This window comes from Leptonychotes weddellii, chromosome 8 (assembly GCF_054177405.1).
Source record: "Leptonychotes weddellii isolate Sample4059 chromosome 8, ASM5417740v2, whole genome shotgun sequence".
Classification (NCBI taxonomy): Eukaryota; Metazoa; Chordata; class Mammalia; order Carnivora; family Phocidae; genus Leptonychotes; species Leptonychotes weddellii.
Window position 1 is genome coordinate 62,388,481 of NC_138376.1, and position 15,742 is coordinate 62,404,222.

At 44.8% G+C, this 15,742-nt stretch overlaps 1 protein-coding gene across 3 annotated transcripts in view; it reads left to right on the plus strand.

Annotated features, from left to right (window-relative positions):
• Positions 1–15,742, plus strand: part of MRAP2 (melanocortin 2 receptor accessory protein 2) — a 109,293-nt gene that overhangs the window by 59,335 nt on the left and 34,216 nt on the right. The window contains exon 1 of one of the 3 annotated variants that reach the window (XM_006733797.3): positions 7,247–7,442. The exons of 1 other annotated variant lie outside the window; for it this stretch is intronic. The gene's annotated coding sequence lies outside the window, so the exon portion shown is untranslated. Of the gene's footprint in view, positions 1–7,246; positions 7,443–7,792; positions 7,899–15,742 lie in introns of those variants that run through there. One more of the 3 variants, XM_081828602.1, reaches the window with a different exon arrangement.

A 15,742-nucleotide genomic window follows, 5' to 3' on the forward strand; every position in this document is an offset into this window, starting at 1 on the left:
GCTTCTCCCTTTGCTTCTCCAAATAGAGACATGCCCTTTGGTGGAATCAGAAACATTAAGAATAGTATCAGCAGTGATTTGAGGAGAGGCAGAAGTACGCTGAATGCTTTCAGCACCTGGGGGCATACTCCTACCCTTGTTAAGCCTTAGTTTCCTCGACTGTAAAATGGGGATAGTGATAATGGCAGCAGCTATTTCACAGGGTTGTTGTGAGGCTTGAATGTGTTGTCTGCCAAGCACTTGGAAAGGCACGGTGAGGGCTGAGGGTTATTGGCGTCTGCTCTAAGATAATTGTAAAATTGCAATGGAATGGAATTGTGTGTGTGTGCACGTGTAACATGTGAGTCATCCAGAAAGGCCTGGGAGGAAGGTGGCCAAGGGTGACAAGACTGTGGCTGAGAGGTAGACGCAGCCTCCCCTGGGCAAGTGCCCCAGGGCCCTGACTGCCCGATGCTCCTAGGAGGTGAGGGAGGAACATGGAGGGTGTGGGTAGGCTCTGGGCCAGCAGGGCTAAGGAGCCTGCGGGAATTCAGCGAAGGCAGGTGCTGGTGGGCTGCCATTGAAGCAGGTGGCACTTTAGGGACTGCGTCTGGGTTGGTTTGTGTTCTGTGATGGCAGAGATTTAATAGCTGGGTCATAAGCTAAAATCCGAGAAGGAAACCTCTCACATAAAGATGATGAGTGCGATAGTCCCCTGAGGCAAGGGGATCAGGAAGAGAAAAGCATGAGAAAGTAGACTCCGTGGGATGGTGAAGCCATGTGGGGTTGCAAGATCTCATCTTGTCCTCCCCTACCTACCTGCGTGTAGAGAGGTGAGGCAGGAATCATCTACAGAGAGGCATGACTCTGTGCGACACGCATGTGGCTATAATCTCCAATATCAGAGCTGGAGTCAATATGCTTTTCCATTTTGGGATAATTCCTGCGTGCCTTATACTGGCTGTGATATACTTTTTTTTAAAAGATTTTATTTATTCATTTGACACAGAGGGAGAGAACATGAGCAGGGGGAGAGGCAGAGGGAGAAGCAGACTCCCCACTGAGCAGGGAGGCCGATGTGGGGCTCGATCCCAGGACCCCAAGATCAGGACCTAAGCCGAAGTCAGACGCTTAACCAATTGAGCCACCCAGGTTCCCCGTGCCTGTGATATACTTTAAGGAATAATAGGAAGCAAGGAGCCAGAACAAACAAGTCTCTTTTTTCCATTTGCTGTCAGTGAGTCAATGAGCCCAGAGCCAATAAACTGCAGCTTTGTCATTATTGTGTGATAGTAAACAAAGAAGAAGACACCAGAAATTCACTCCCAAATGCACAATTTGATTTTGAGAAAAATAAATATGGGAGTGTTAGAGCCAAGGGCTACAAGTTAGTACCACAAGGCTGTAGTTTCTCCCCGGTGCACCGTGTGTCTCTCTCTGGTGGTGTAAAATGTATTCAGGTTGACATTTCCGAGTGGCTCAAACCTCTGTCTTCCTGATTGAATGCCAAATGAACTAAAATACATTAGATGTTTTGTCTGCCTGGTCCCACGCTCTGTGGGTGGAAGTCTGTACAGTTCTGCTAGAGGAACAATAGGATTAGCTGTAAGAGGGACGCTCCAAGCAAATGTGGGAGCACTGGACGGGAAGGAATGGGATGGCTACTGGGAGGAGGGGCCCCGTCCAAGCACACGCATGTGTATGACCTTCCCCGGTGTGCACTTGCTCCATGGAATAGAAGGACATGGTTGGCAAGGGAGAGCAGTTTACATACACTCAGGAATAATTGTGCTACTTTAAAAAGAACAATAGTATAAGGCAATAAAATACAATTTATGCAGAGTAAGAAAAAGGTGACATTTCTCAAATCATCTAGGAATTAGGTGGAGAGCTACCACTGTTAATGACTTGGGAGAGATTCACGATTAGAACATGACGAACTGAAGCCTGCACCCCTCACATCTTAGAAGTCTCCGCATTTCTAAACACTCACCGTTCTATTTATTTCCTGAAACTTAACTGAGCAACTATATCATAGAAGTGAGTTGTGCTTGCTGCTCCCTTGGGTAACTTTGCATGGTGGAGTACCTGTGCGTGTGTGTGTGTGTGTGTGTGTGTGTGATTTTCGCCTTCAATGGGGGTTGATGATGGGTTATCCTATTCTTTGAAGAAAACAATCAAGTTAGAGAGGTAACTGTGTTATATATTTTAACATCTGAGAACGATGTCTATTTTTCTTTCTCATTTTCTTCAGTTGGTTCTTGCTGTATTATTGGACTCTGTGAAACACTGCCAAATTCTCCTCACCCAGACACATTAGCTATTAGGGATGTGTCCTTCTCTGAGACAAGTCTGGATTTTTACCACTTCTGCTGGGCACATTGGCACAGGTCGTATTTAACTGGGAATAAATGGAGCTGTCCCAGGTCCTGGGGCAGCACTGAGCCCCTGCCTTCCAAATGCTGAAAGCTGCCAGCCAGCCCATTGCCAGCAGGCCAGGCCAGGGCCACCTTCCCTTAGTTCTTCTCTGCTTCCTTTTCCCTATCTCCTCTCCTTTTCTGCAGTACATTTTCCTAATGCCTCCAGGTTTCCTCTCTGTTCATTCTGTTTCTGAATCATGATTACTCAGACACTTGGGATCATCCTTGCTGTGTTTCATCATTGTTTATCCTTTTCCACGAGAGATTTCTTAACTAGATGGTCATCCTGAATAGCTGGAAGGGAATAGCTCTTTTGTTTTCTTTTGTATCCACCCTCCCCTTCCCCGAAGTTCCCCATCCCTGGTAGGATCCAAGATAAAGCAAGGTAGTCACCATTGAATGAATAAATGAATTTCCCAAAAGATGACTCAGATACGATTTTTTTTTGTCTCTAGTATTTATGTTGATTTATTTTCTTACTCCATTCCCTAGTATCTTATTTCATCAATTCTTTCCTTTCCCAAATCTGTCTTCAACTTCTCTCTTCCTTCTTGGTCCTTGTTCTCAATCTATAAATACACTTCAGACTTAGTCATCTGAAACAAATAAATAAATGAAGACAAAACAAGACAAACACAACTTGTCACTTGACTCTGCATCCCCGTTAATTGATTCAGCATATGTTACTATGCCTACGGTGTGCCGGGAGCTGCAGCGAGTGCCTGATAGGGACGGAACAGTTGCTGCTCTCAGGGAGCAAGACAGGGGACCCCAATAATAAAGAGACAAGAAAAGTTCTAGCTACAGCTTTGTTATTCAAGGCCAGGCAGTTTGGTGCCTCTGCCAGACGACCTTCCACTGACCTGCAGGCTGATGCAGGTGACACAATATGGAGCTGGATTTTAGTCTCCTGGACGCCTGGCCCTTCCTATGCCTGCATAGGGGTCCTCAGCAGTCCCACCTCCAGTCCCTCCCCAGTTTCCTTAGAGGAGTAGCCTATAATTGCCGTCCTTACTCCTTAACCAACAGAAATCTGACCTCAGTTTCCACCACATGACCTCTGTGTAAAGACAAATAGACTCTAATTCTTAATCACACAACCTTGAGCCTTTGACACTATTGCCCATTTCTCCATCAAGTTCCACCTTCTCTTGTTCTGCTATTTCTCTGTCTTCCTTCCAGGTTTGTGTTCCAAGCTTCTGATACCAAGCCTTTCTCTTCTCTTCTCTTTCCACTTTGTGTTCCTGGGAAGCAGTCACATCCATTCCCACAGCTTTAGTCACACCTCTCCCCTCCCAGATCCCAAGTTGTCTGAAGATTGTCACTCCCCTATTCCTAAGACCTGGCTTCGGGGGGATGTGACCAGGATCGCAGCACAAGATAGATTCCATGCTTAGGAAGGCCCTCATTAATGTTCTGTGGCCACCATATTGAATTTCTTAAAACTTTCATCTTTGAATTTGAATTTATGTTTTATAAATCTATTAGTTTTCTAGGGCTGCCATAACAAAATATCACAGACTGGATGGCTTAAACAACAGAAATTTATTGTTTCATTGTTTTGGAGACTGGAAGTCCAAGATCAAGGTGCCAGCAAGATTACTTTCCTCTAAGGCCCCTCTCCTTGGCTTGCACATGACCTTTCTTGGTGCCTTTTCCTATGGTCATCCCTCTGTGTACACAAGTCTCACCTCTTCTTATAAGGACATGAGTCAGATAGGATTAGGGCCCATTCATATGAACTCATTTAACTTTAATCACTTCTTCAAAGGCCCTGTCTCCAAATACTGTCATATTTTGAGGTATTGGGAGTTAGGACTTTAACATAGGAAGGTGGGGTGGAGGCACAAGTCTGGTGGGGCAATGGAGCATGCACCAATGGCTTAGAATCTGGGTTCACTGTGGTTCTGCTTTCTGCTGCCTCCCTGGTAAATGTTCTCAGCTGTCAGCTCCCTGCCTTCTGGTGTGTTGACTGCCCAGCTACCCCCTTCTTCTGTCCTGGGAGGGGATCTGGATACAGGTGCTGGGAGGGTCAGGGTTCAGCCATCTTTGCCCAGGGCTAGCAACGCAATGCATGTTTGGAGGTGATTTGGCAGGGCTGAGCCTTGCTCCTACCCTCAATCCTGATGTTGAAATCCTTTGGGGGTTACCTGTGTTCTGTGGATTGAGCAGCAGACGGTGGCAAGGGAAACTGACTTCCCCATCTCCTGGCCCTGGGTCAGTCAACCCTTGGAGAATTTGACTAAAGCTATCAAACCTCTCCCCTGGAAAGTTCATATACATAGACATCCATGAATCTGTACATTTCAGAGGGTACCGGACTCCATGAAGCCGATCCATGGATCCCTGTGTCTTGGCTATGCTTACCTTTCTAGCTTCCTGTCAGCACTGCTCTTACCATACGGTAGCCCCCAGAATCATTGCAGTCATTCCCGGAATGTGCCTTATTCCTCCACGCTTCCACATTTTTGCATATGTTCTATACATTTTCTGCCATATGCTTTTCTTCATTATCATTATAATAAACTACTCTATATCCTTCAAAATTAAAATTATATTCTACCTTCTCAGTGAATCCTTATTGTCATTATCTAATCTAAAACCAAGTGTCCCTTTAGGGCCTCTCCACATCTCTGTTAGATTTATAATGTTAAAGTGTGAGTATTTCCTACCTCATCTGTCCCTTCTAGATTGCAAGCAGTTTTGAGGGCAACGACTCTGTTTTTACTTCCAGTTTTATTGAGATGTAATAAATTAAAGGTGTATACCATAATGGTTTGATTTACATGTACTGTGAAGTGATCGCTGCAGTAAGTTTAGTTAGCATCCACCCTCTCATATGGATACCATAAAAAGAAGAAGCAAAAACAGACCAGAAGTTTCCTTGTGACTAGAACTCTTAGGATTTATCTCTCAGCAACTTTTCCACGTACCCTACAGCAGCGTTAGCCATGGGCATCATGTCGTACATTCTACCCTGGTGCCCGCCTCTTTATCTTCCAACTGGAAGTTTGTTCCCTTGGACCACCTCCCTTCGGTTCCCCAAGAACTGTGTTTGAATCATTGCTATTTTGATAATGCCTGCTGCAGAGTAGAGACAGTAAATATAAATGTTGATCGAAAGCCCAATGAATGTATGCATGAATGAATGACTGAATAAGGAGCAGCACGAGCTTGTGGTGATGAGCACGCACTTTGGAGTCAAACAGTTCCGTGTTTAAATCTTGGCTCTAGCAATGATTAGTATTGTGACCTTGGAGAAATTACTCTTAAACCTCAGTTACCAAACTTCAGAATGGGGCAAATAGAATTTAGCTCAAAGTAAACTGTTGTCAATGTATACTGACAAGCAACAGCTAGGGCTACATATAACTCGGTCTTGTCACTCAGTTACTGTCTGCTTAAAAGCTATTTTGGAATGAAAAGACAAAATTAAGAGACAATGAAATGGTGTTTTCATAGATGAATTTATTAACAACAAAATCCTCATTAAAGGTCCCCTGGGTGCAAGGCACTATACTAAGGCTTGTGGAGAAAGTAAACATAAAGCAGGCCTACGGAGGGACAGGAGGAGGCTATTTTAGAGCAAAACTCTCAAATGACAGATGCTCTAAGAGAGGGATCAGAGTTTAGAAGACGAGTTCATTTGTCGCTGGGGGCAATGAGGAAGGCTTCCTGAAACAGGTGGCATTTGGGGTGGACCTTGAAGGATGGGTGGGAAGATGTTCCTGGCACTGGGGGAGGGAAGAAGGGGATGGATGCAGCCATGGGAAGGCAGAGATACCTGGGAGGGAAATGGGAGGTCGGCCATCCTATTGATGGTGTTGCCTGCCCTGGAAGCTGCAGCCCCAGCCCCTGAAAGTGATGGTTGGTGGCCTCTACCACACAGGACAATATGCCCTTGTTTTCGGCCTCATGAGTCACTGGCGCTCTGCCCCAAAGAGGCCATCAGATTCTGACTGCTAAGGCAGAGACTGGCTGGCTGGCGCTGTCGCCTCAGCGCCCCCAGCTCAGCCGCCCTGCTCTCTCGGATGGCTTCACCTCGCCCTGCGCACACGCCGTGCGGGCTCCAAGGCGGGGCTGATGGATTGTGTCCGCAGAAACAGGCGCGTGCCGCTGGAAGCAGTGCGCAGAGTTAGGGAAGGACTAAGGAATCTCATCACAGAAGGCCAGATGGTGTCATTGAGAATTAAACCGCCTGCGGATGAGGGTGAGGATCATACACGGGACTGTCAAGGCGGTTTGCAAAATATTTCATATTACACGCAGTAATGAAACTAGCTGCTTAACAAAATCAGTGAACTCGGGAATCTTTTTCTGACACCGAGAGATGGAGTTAATGCCATGGCCGCCAGCCGGCATGCGTGCTGCTCTTGGTGCATTTTCCCCACTGGGCTGTGGTCCAGCGTAAACCATGGTTCTGGGGCACCAGGCTTCCTGAGCTCCTCCATTTACTAATCTGTGACCTCAGGCCATTCATTCAACCTCCCTAAGCTACAGTGTCCTCATTTGTAAACTGGCAGTAATAGGCCTGCTATGGTGCAGGCGAGTAGTAAAAGAAATGCTGTACACAATAAAGAACATCTCGGTGCGAGCAGCGCAGCCCGCACTTTCTCCCCAGATACCAGCAGGCCTTCCTCTCCCATCTTCAGTTCTTTACTCAAGAGCCACCTTCATTTGGGTCCACCTCTGACCACCGAATTAAAACCGCCCCCCCCAACATTCTTTATGCCCTTCCTGAGTTATTTTTTCGCTATAGCTCTTACTGCTACTGCACATGCTACCTATTTCTCTATTTATGTTTCCTGAGTGTCTCTTTACTGGAATCATAAGGTCCAGGAGGTAGTCTCCCCAACGCCCAGATCAGTGTCTGGCCTGGAATACGGACTCAGTAAATATTTACTGGAAGGGGGGAGTGAGCCACGTCTGCTAACTTGAAACTACTCTTGGCCCGGTCCTATCCTTTGGGGGCCCTGTTTGGGGGACATTTAGACCGTCCGTTGGCACCCGCACCTGCAAGCAGAAGGCAGAACTGAAATTGAGGTAATTTCAGTAGCTCATGATGGAGGACCCCGGCCTTAATGAACTTAAACTCAACGCTGAGGATTTCTCATAAATCACATTCGTGTTACCCCACTCCTTTCTCAGCTCATCAGTCAAAACTGGCCTGAGGGACCCACTGTAGAGCTGGGGAGGGTAGAGAATTCTCTGATTCCTTTTCCTTTCCCCGCGGAAAGCTCTTATCCAGACAGCGAGGGGCAGCGTGAGCAGGGCGGGGCTGGGCAAAGCTCGCCTGCTCTTGGCCTCGGCGGCCCCGGGCTCCGGAGGCGGCCCCCGCGCCCCTTGCCGCCTGGGCTGCAGGTCGGGAGCGCGCGTCCCCGCCGCACGGCAGCGCCAGGAGCGACTCGCCGAGGCCCCGGCCGCCGGAGGAGGTGGAGGCGGTGGCGACGCTCACGCACCTCGGAGGAGCGGTGCCCACGGGCCGGGGAGCGCCAGCCGGTAACCGCGGGCGGGACGGGGCGCCCTGGGCCACGCCGAGCCGCGGGACGGGGGTCGGGAGGCTGGGGAGAAGGCAGTCGGGCTCGATTGGGTTTGGCGGTGGTGTTTAGTTGGCGGGGGCGGGGGGGGGGTTGGGAGGATGGGAGCGGGAAGAGGAGAACCGGGGCTTGAGGGTGCCCAGGGGAAGAGTGAGACCCCGTGGAGATCACCCAAGTTTAAGACCTTGCTCGCAGCCCGCGGACGCAGCCGTCCGGAAAGGCTGGAGGCGGTGGAGCTCGGGGCTAAGGGCTTGGCCGGGTTTCCTCCTCTCCTCTGGGAGGGCCGTGGGACACCTTCTCCAGCCTGTGAGAAAACTTTCCGCGTCCTGGCCTGCTTGCCACCGCTGTGCCCTGCAACGGAGAGCCCTTCTGGGCGCGGGGACCCTGCGCGTCCAGGGGAAATGCGCGGTCGGTCGCTGGCCCGGGGTGCACGCCCCCAGCAGCGGGCAGGGTTCCCAGAATCAACCCTGGCTTGACAGTTAATTCATTTCGTTAGCACTAGCGAGCCTGCCCGCAGGTCATTTTACTGATGAGAGGGAAAGAGCGGTTTCATTTTTCTTCCTTTTCCATCCTTTCTGCATAATTAATTGAGGAAGACAAAAAGGTTGCCTCGTTAGAAACTTGTTTTGAGGCTTTGTGGCTTCCGCAGCAGTTTAGAAAACTTGAGGAATCCCAGCTATTACCCAGGATTTAATCTCTTGACAAAAGGAAACATTTCATGGTGTACTGAAAGCAAAGGGAGCTTGGGGGAAATTGTCCATGCTACCCCAGGGAAAAGAAGGGAACTTCCATATATAAATCCTCTTAAAAACCCCAAAGGTAAGTGGTAGTATTGCCAGTTTGCACATGAAAAAAAAATTAGGTTGAGATATGAGAGTTTTCCAACCGAATCCTCCAGTCAATAGTGGGAAGTAGGGGTCTGGAAACTAGTGAGGCTAGTGCCCCTTAGGTACACATGGGGTGCATTACCAAGAATGCAGGCAGGAAAGTGGCCTGGGCCTGCCAAGGGTAAGGTCCAGAATGGAGAGGCTACTGTGAGCTGGGGTGCCCACATCAAGGAGTCAGGCTCTGATCAGGATGATCATGCAGTGTTTATGGAAGATGAGATGATATCAGCAGGTTTAGGAGAAGGCAGAGTTGCTCCCAGTTTATTTCCTGTGCTCCTGGGAGCACAGAAATAAGACCCCCTTAAGAGGTCTTGAAACCCAAGACTGGGCTGGATTGCTCAAGGCCCAAATAACAGACACCCTAGAGCAGTGTAAGTGTTCACAATCATCTTTCAGCAAGCTCGATAGAGGAGCACTGAACCAGACTTTTCAGAAGAGGGAAATATTGAATCCTGGCAACATTCCAGAGCAAATTTTTAAGGGAGAAAGCTCAAGACCACCTAGGAAAGGATTTGCAAAGGCAATTTATACCAAACTAACTTCTTTCTCTCATCTAGCAACTTACCTGGTTGCTTTGGGGCATGCCATATCCATCACTTTTCACATGTGGATTATGACTCGTTAGGGTAATATGAATGTAGTGAGTTGCACCAGCATTTTTTAAAACACCAAATTAAATAGAAGGGAAGGGAAAACATCAGAGTGCATTGTATATGTAAGGGAGAGTACTGTTTTGTGAAATACGAGTGTGTATTGTTTTGTGTTGTTTATCCTGCTGCCTCTGTGGGGGTGTACTCACCTCTCCCTGGCTGCCCCCATTGATCCTTCTAGGCTCACCCCACTCTGCTCATGGTGGGGGTCACCTTTTACCGTGCAAATTATATCATCTGTGCATTCTAGAAAATGTAGCCTTCCTCCGCCCTATTTCTCTAGGCCTGATACTTTGCCAATGAGAATTCCTCTGAATCCCTTATTTTTGACCTTTTATTTATTTTTCTAAAGTTTTTATTTTAATTCCAGTTAGTTAGCATACAGTGTAATATTAGTTTCAAGTGTGTAATATAGTGATTCTGCAATTCCATACATCACCTGGTGCTCATCACAAGTGCCCTCCTTAATCCCCATCATCTATTTCATCCATCCCCCCACCCCCTCCCCTCTGGTAACCATCTGTTCTCTATAGCTAAGAGTCTGTTTCTCGGTTTGCCTCTCCCCCTGCCCTTTGCTCATTTGTTTTGTTTCTTAAATTCCACATATGAGTGAAAGCATATGGTATTTGTCTTTCTCTGCCTGACTTATTTCGCTTAGCATAATACTCTGTCTAGTTCCATCCATGTCATTGCAAATGGCAAGATTTCATTCTTTTTTTTTTTTTAAGATTTTTATTTATTTGGAAGAGAGAGAGAAAGGACAAGCAGGGAGAGGGGCAGAGGGAGAAGTAGGCTCCAGCTGAGCAGGGAATCTGACTCAGGACCAGAACCCAGGACCCTGGGATCATGACCTGAGCTGAAGGCAGACACTTAACCAACTGAGACACCCAGGTGCCCCAAGATTTCATCCTTTTTTATGGATGAGTAATATTCCATTGTATATATACACCACTTCTTCTCTATCCATTCATCAGTTGATGGACATTTGGGCTCTTTCCATTGTTGATAATGCTGCTATAAATATCGGGATGCATGTATCCCTTTGAATTACTGTTTTTGTATTCTTTGGGTAAATACCTAGTAGCGTGATTACTAGATTGTAGTAGATTCTATTTTTAACTTTTTGAGGAACCTCCATACTGTTTTCCAGAGTGGCTGCACCAGTTTGCATTCCCACAAATAGTCCAAGAGGGTTCCCTTTTCTCCACATCCTCACCAACACCTGTTTTGTTTCTTGTGTAGTTGATTTTAGCCATTCTGGCAGGTGTGAGGTGATATCTCATTGTTATTTTGATTTGCATTTCCCTGATGCTCAGTGATGTTGAGCATCTCCTCATGTGTCTGTTAGCCATCTGTATGTCTTCTTTGGGAAAATGTCTGTTCATGTCTTCTGCCCATTTTTTAATTGGATTATTTGTTTTTTGGGTGTTGAGTTTTATAAGTTCTTCATATATTTTGGATACTAACCGTTTATCAGATATGTCATTTGCAAATATATTCTCCCATTCCATAGGCTGCCTTTTAGCTTTGTTGATTGTTTTCTTCACTGTGCAGAAGCTTTTTATTTTGATATAGTCCCAATAGTTTGTTTTTGCTTTTGTTTCTCTTGCCTCAGGAGACCTATCTAGAAAAGGTTGATTCAGCCGATGTCAGAGAAATGACTGCCTGTGCTACCTTCAAGGATTTTTATGGTTTCAGGTCTCACATTTAGATCTCGAATCCATTTTGAGTTTATTTTTGTGTGTGGTGAAAGTGAATGGTCCAGTTTCATTCTTCTGCATGTAGTTGTCCAGTTTTCCCAGCACCATTTTTTGAAGAGATTGTCTTTTTCCCATTGGATATTCTTTCCTGCTTTGTCGAAGATTAGTTGACCATAGAGCTGAGGGTTCATTTCTGGGTTCTCTATTCTGTTCTATTGATCTATTTGTCTGTTTTTGTGCCAGTACCATACTGTTTTGAATACTACAGCTTTGTAATATAGCTTGAAGTCCAGAATTGTGATGCCTCCAGCTTTGCATTTCTTTTTCAAGATTGCTTTGCTATTCAGGGTCTTCTGTGGTTCCATACAAATTTTAGGATTGTTTGTTCTAGCTCTGAAAAATGCTGTTGGTATTTTGATAGAAATGTGTAGATTGCTTTGAGCAGTAGGTTGCATAAAAACAATAATTGTTCTCTTTTCATTTCTTGGAGTCATTTTCAATCTCTTTCATCAGTGTTTCATAGTTTTCAGAGTACAGATCTTTTACCTCTTTGGTTAGATTTATTCCCAGACCACACCATTCCTGGCTATCTCTTCATTTTTGGTGCTGTTGTAAATGGGATTGTTTTCTTAATTTCTCCTTCTGCTGCTTCATTATTAGTGTATAGAAATGCAACAGATTTCTGTACGTTGATTTTGTATCGTGTGACTTCACTGAATTCATTTATCAGTTCTAGTAGTTTTTTGGTAGACTCTTTCAGGTTTTCTACATAGACTATCATGTCATCTGTGAAGAGTGAAAGTTTAACTTCTTCCTTGCCAATTAGGATGCCTTTTTATTTCTTTCTGTTGTCTGATTGCTATGGCCAGGACTTCCAGAACTATACTGAGTAAAAGTGGTGAGAATGGACATCCCTGTTGTGTTCCTGATCATAGAAGAAAATCTCTCACTTTCCCCATTTAGGATGATATTAGCTGTGGGCTTTTCCATATATGGCCTTTATTATGTTTATTATATTGACGTATGTTCTCTCTAAATCTACTTTGTTGATGGTTTTTATCAGGAATGAATGTTGTACTTTATCAAATGCTTTTTCTGCATCTGTTGAAATGATCACATGATTCTTATCCTTTCTTTTATTAATGTGATGTATCATGTTGATTTGTGTAAATTGAACCACCCTTGCCAGCCCAGGAATAGATCCTACTTGATTGTGTTGAATGATTTTTTTATTGTATCATCAGATTTGGTCTGCTGAGTATTTTGTTGAGGATTTTTGCAACGATGTTCATCAGAGAAATTGGCCTGTAGTTCTCTTTTTTTGTGGTGTCTTTATCTGGTTTTGTTATCAGGGGAATGCTGGCCTCATGGAATGAATTGGAAGTTTTCCTTCCATTTCTATTTTCTGGAATAGTTTGAGAAGAATAGGTATTAACTCTTCTTTAAGTGTTTGATAGAATTCACCTGTGAAGCCATCTGGCTCTGGACTTTTGTGTGTTGGGAGTTTTTTGATTACTGATTCAATTTCTTTGCTGGTTATCAGTCTGTTCAAGTTTTCTATTTCTTCCTGTTTCAGCTTTGGTAGGTATATGTTTCTAGGAATTTGTCCATTTCTTCTAGGTGTCCAATTTGTTAGCATGTAGTTTTTCATAGTATTCCCTTATAATTGTTTGTATTTCTGTGGTGTTGGTTATTTCTCCTCTCATTTGTAATTTTATTTATTTGAGTTTTTTTCTTTTTTTCTTGAATAGTCTGGCTAGAGCTTTATCAGTTTTGTTGATGTTTTTCAAAGAACCAGCTCCTGGTTTCATTGATCTGTTCTATTTGTCTTTTTAGTTTCTATATCATTTATTTCTGCTATAACCTTTATTATTTCCTTCTTTTTGCTGGCTTTAGGCTTTGTTTTTTGTTCTTTTTCTAGCTCCTGTAGGTGTAAGATTCGATTTTTATTTGAGATTTTTCTTGCTTCATAAGGTAGGCCTGTTTTGCTATAAACTTCCCTCTTTGGACCGCTTTTGCTGCATCCCAAAGGTTTTGGACCATTGTGCTTTCATTTTCATTTGTTTCCATATAGTTTTTTTTATTTCTTCTTTTATTTCCTGGTTTGACCAACTCATTATTTAGTAACATGTTATTTAACCTCCATGTATTTGTGGTCTTTCCAGATTTTTTTCTTGTAGTTGACTTCAAGTTTCATAATGTTGTGGTCAGCCTAATATGTGATCTCTTCTGGAGAATGTTTATTTTTGATCTTCTAATGTCTTCAGTGTGACAGTGACTTGGCGAGGTGCTTCCTAGTGTAGTCTCCTTTACTTCTCACAGCTAGGTGGCTGTTGCTATTTTACATTTTACAAACAGGGCTTCCCAAAGCTAGGGACATACAAATAATTCAGTCACTGGTCCCTGACTCCCATTATGGATGCTCCAAAGTGTGTCCTGCCTTTGCCAGAAGCATTTTACAAAGTCTCATTCTGTCCCTAAGGATAAAGCAGGGGAAGAGAGGATGTACAACAAGGCTCTGTCCCTGTCCCTGCACCTCTGGGTATTATTCATCAGGAGAAAGATAGAGGGGACATTTATCAGAGATGTGGCAACTATAAATCTAGGAGGATACTCCATGAGACACATTTTATATCTGGACAAGAGACAATAATACAAAAGGTTGAGCTCTCAGAAGGTTGAAGTTCTAGCCCTGCATTTAGGTTCACAGTCAATTTAAAAAGTAAAAGATGGAGTGGCCCCACTGGGCAGCAATTCACGTGAAAGAAAAGAATCCCAGGGATTTCAGTGCTGCACCCCCTCCGCCCCTGCCAAGCTCTGAATGGACCATAATGTGAAGTAGCTTCTCAGTAGCAAACTTGGGTTGCACTGACAAGGACAGACCTTTTTTTTATAGACATTTGTATGGAGCTTATTATGTGCCAAGCACATTTATGAGTGTTTTGTAATTTTATCTCAATCCCTGTATCAACCCCATGAAGTAGGGAAAACAATTAATCACCATTCTCATTTAACAGATAAAGAGGCTGAAGCAAAGAAGGTTTAAGTAATTTGCCTAAGATTACATAGCCAGTAAGTAGTAGAACGGGGAACCTGGGCCCTTAACACTACCATCTACCCCCAACCTACAGCGACTGGATCAAGGGAGCCCAGAGTCCCTCCACGTAGCGTCCCCTTCTGGTGGCCCCTTAATAGAGGACAGAAACTAACTTTGCGGCATCCAGAGGCGGGGAAGATGACTTGGATGATGAGGGTCTGAAGACTAGGCCATATGAGGAACCGTGAGTGTTTAACCTGCCAGAGAGGAGCCTTGGCCAGTTATAAGGCCAGTCCTCAGATATCTGAGGAAGACGAGTAGGTATGTTCCCAGTATCAGATCAAGCCAATGTTGGGTGGTCTTGTGTCAGAACTGGGACAGGATTCCCCACCAGTGAGGGAGTACTGACTTGTATGTCCCTAAATGCCCCTTTCAGTGTTCAAATTCCTCAACTTTATTAGGTAGATAAGAGTAAAATGAACTTTAAAAATAACTGGAAATTAATAGTCTATCCTAAACATTTGTACGTGTGTGTATGTAAATAGGATACTGAATTAAAGTTTTGACTGAGCCACACATTCAAGTTATCTGAAATTCCAAAGGAAAGTGCTAGACCACCAAGTAGAAATTTTAATGTAGCTATTTGAGAACTCTTCCATAATTCACAAACCCCAATGGCTACTTCAAGAATATGAGGATTAAGAGAGGCGGTTGTGTTAAAGAAATTTATTTGGAAAGATCATTTCCTTCATCCCAAACCTAGTGAGGGGGCCTTTTGAGGAACCACTGGTTCACCTGTAAATGCGTTTCCTGCATTTGGCGCTCATGTGGTGGCCTGGGCAGTAGGATCACCTGCCTTCTCAGAGTTCGTTAGGGCAAAAGATGCTGGAGGATTTCCTGCGGGCCAGGTAGGACCATGTGGGAGAGAGGACTGGCCTGGAGCCACTGTAAATTCAGCCCAAGAGTGAGGGCACCCAGCAGCTAGAGTTTCCAGAAATCCAGAGGCTAAGGTAAAAGTGAGCAGTCAGCTGAAGGAAAATGAATATCACGAATGCACCCATAAACAGAGTGTGTGAAGACAGTTAATACAGTCCTGTCCTCCTACTTTGATCTTGTTGGGGTGAGAAACTGGCCGGCAGTTGCACATAAGGTAGAGAAAAAGAAAAGAGGTCAACCTTCCCCCAATCCCTGCAGGAGAGCAGCGTACAACAGGACGTCGCTGGCATAGGCCAGGACATTTAATGTTATAACCAGGATGGAGTTTCTTTTATTTCCAGACTGCAGACTGCACATTTGAATTCTTTTGGAACTTTGAAGTGGTTGCTTGAGCAGAAAAGTCATGGGATCTACCCAAGTGTTCGTCTGAGGACAGGGAGGATGAATCCACTGAATCCATATTTAAAGGGCAATGGAAGAGAAGAATAAAATTGGCATTTGATCAGGTCCCACAGTTGTGCCAGCTCAGAGTATGGATTATATATGCTTGGGTTGAAATAGTAAAGAGTAATGGTCTGTTCGCTTGCTGTTGCATG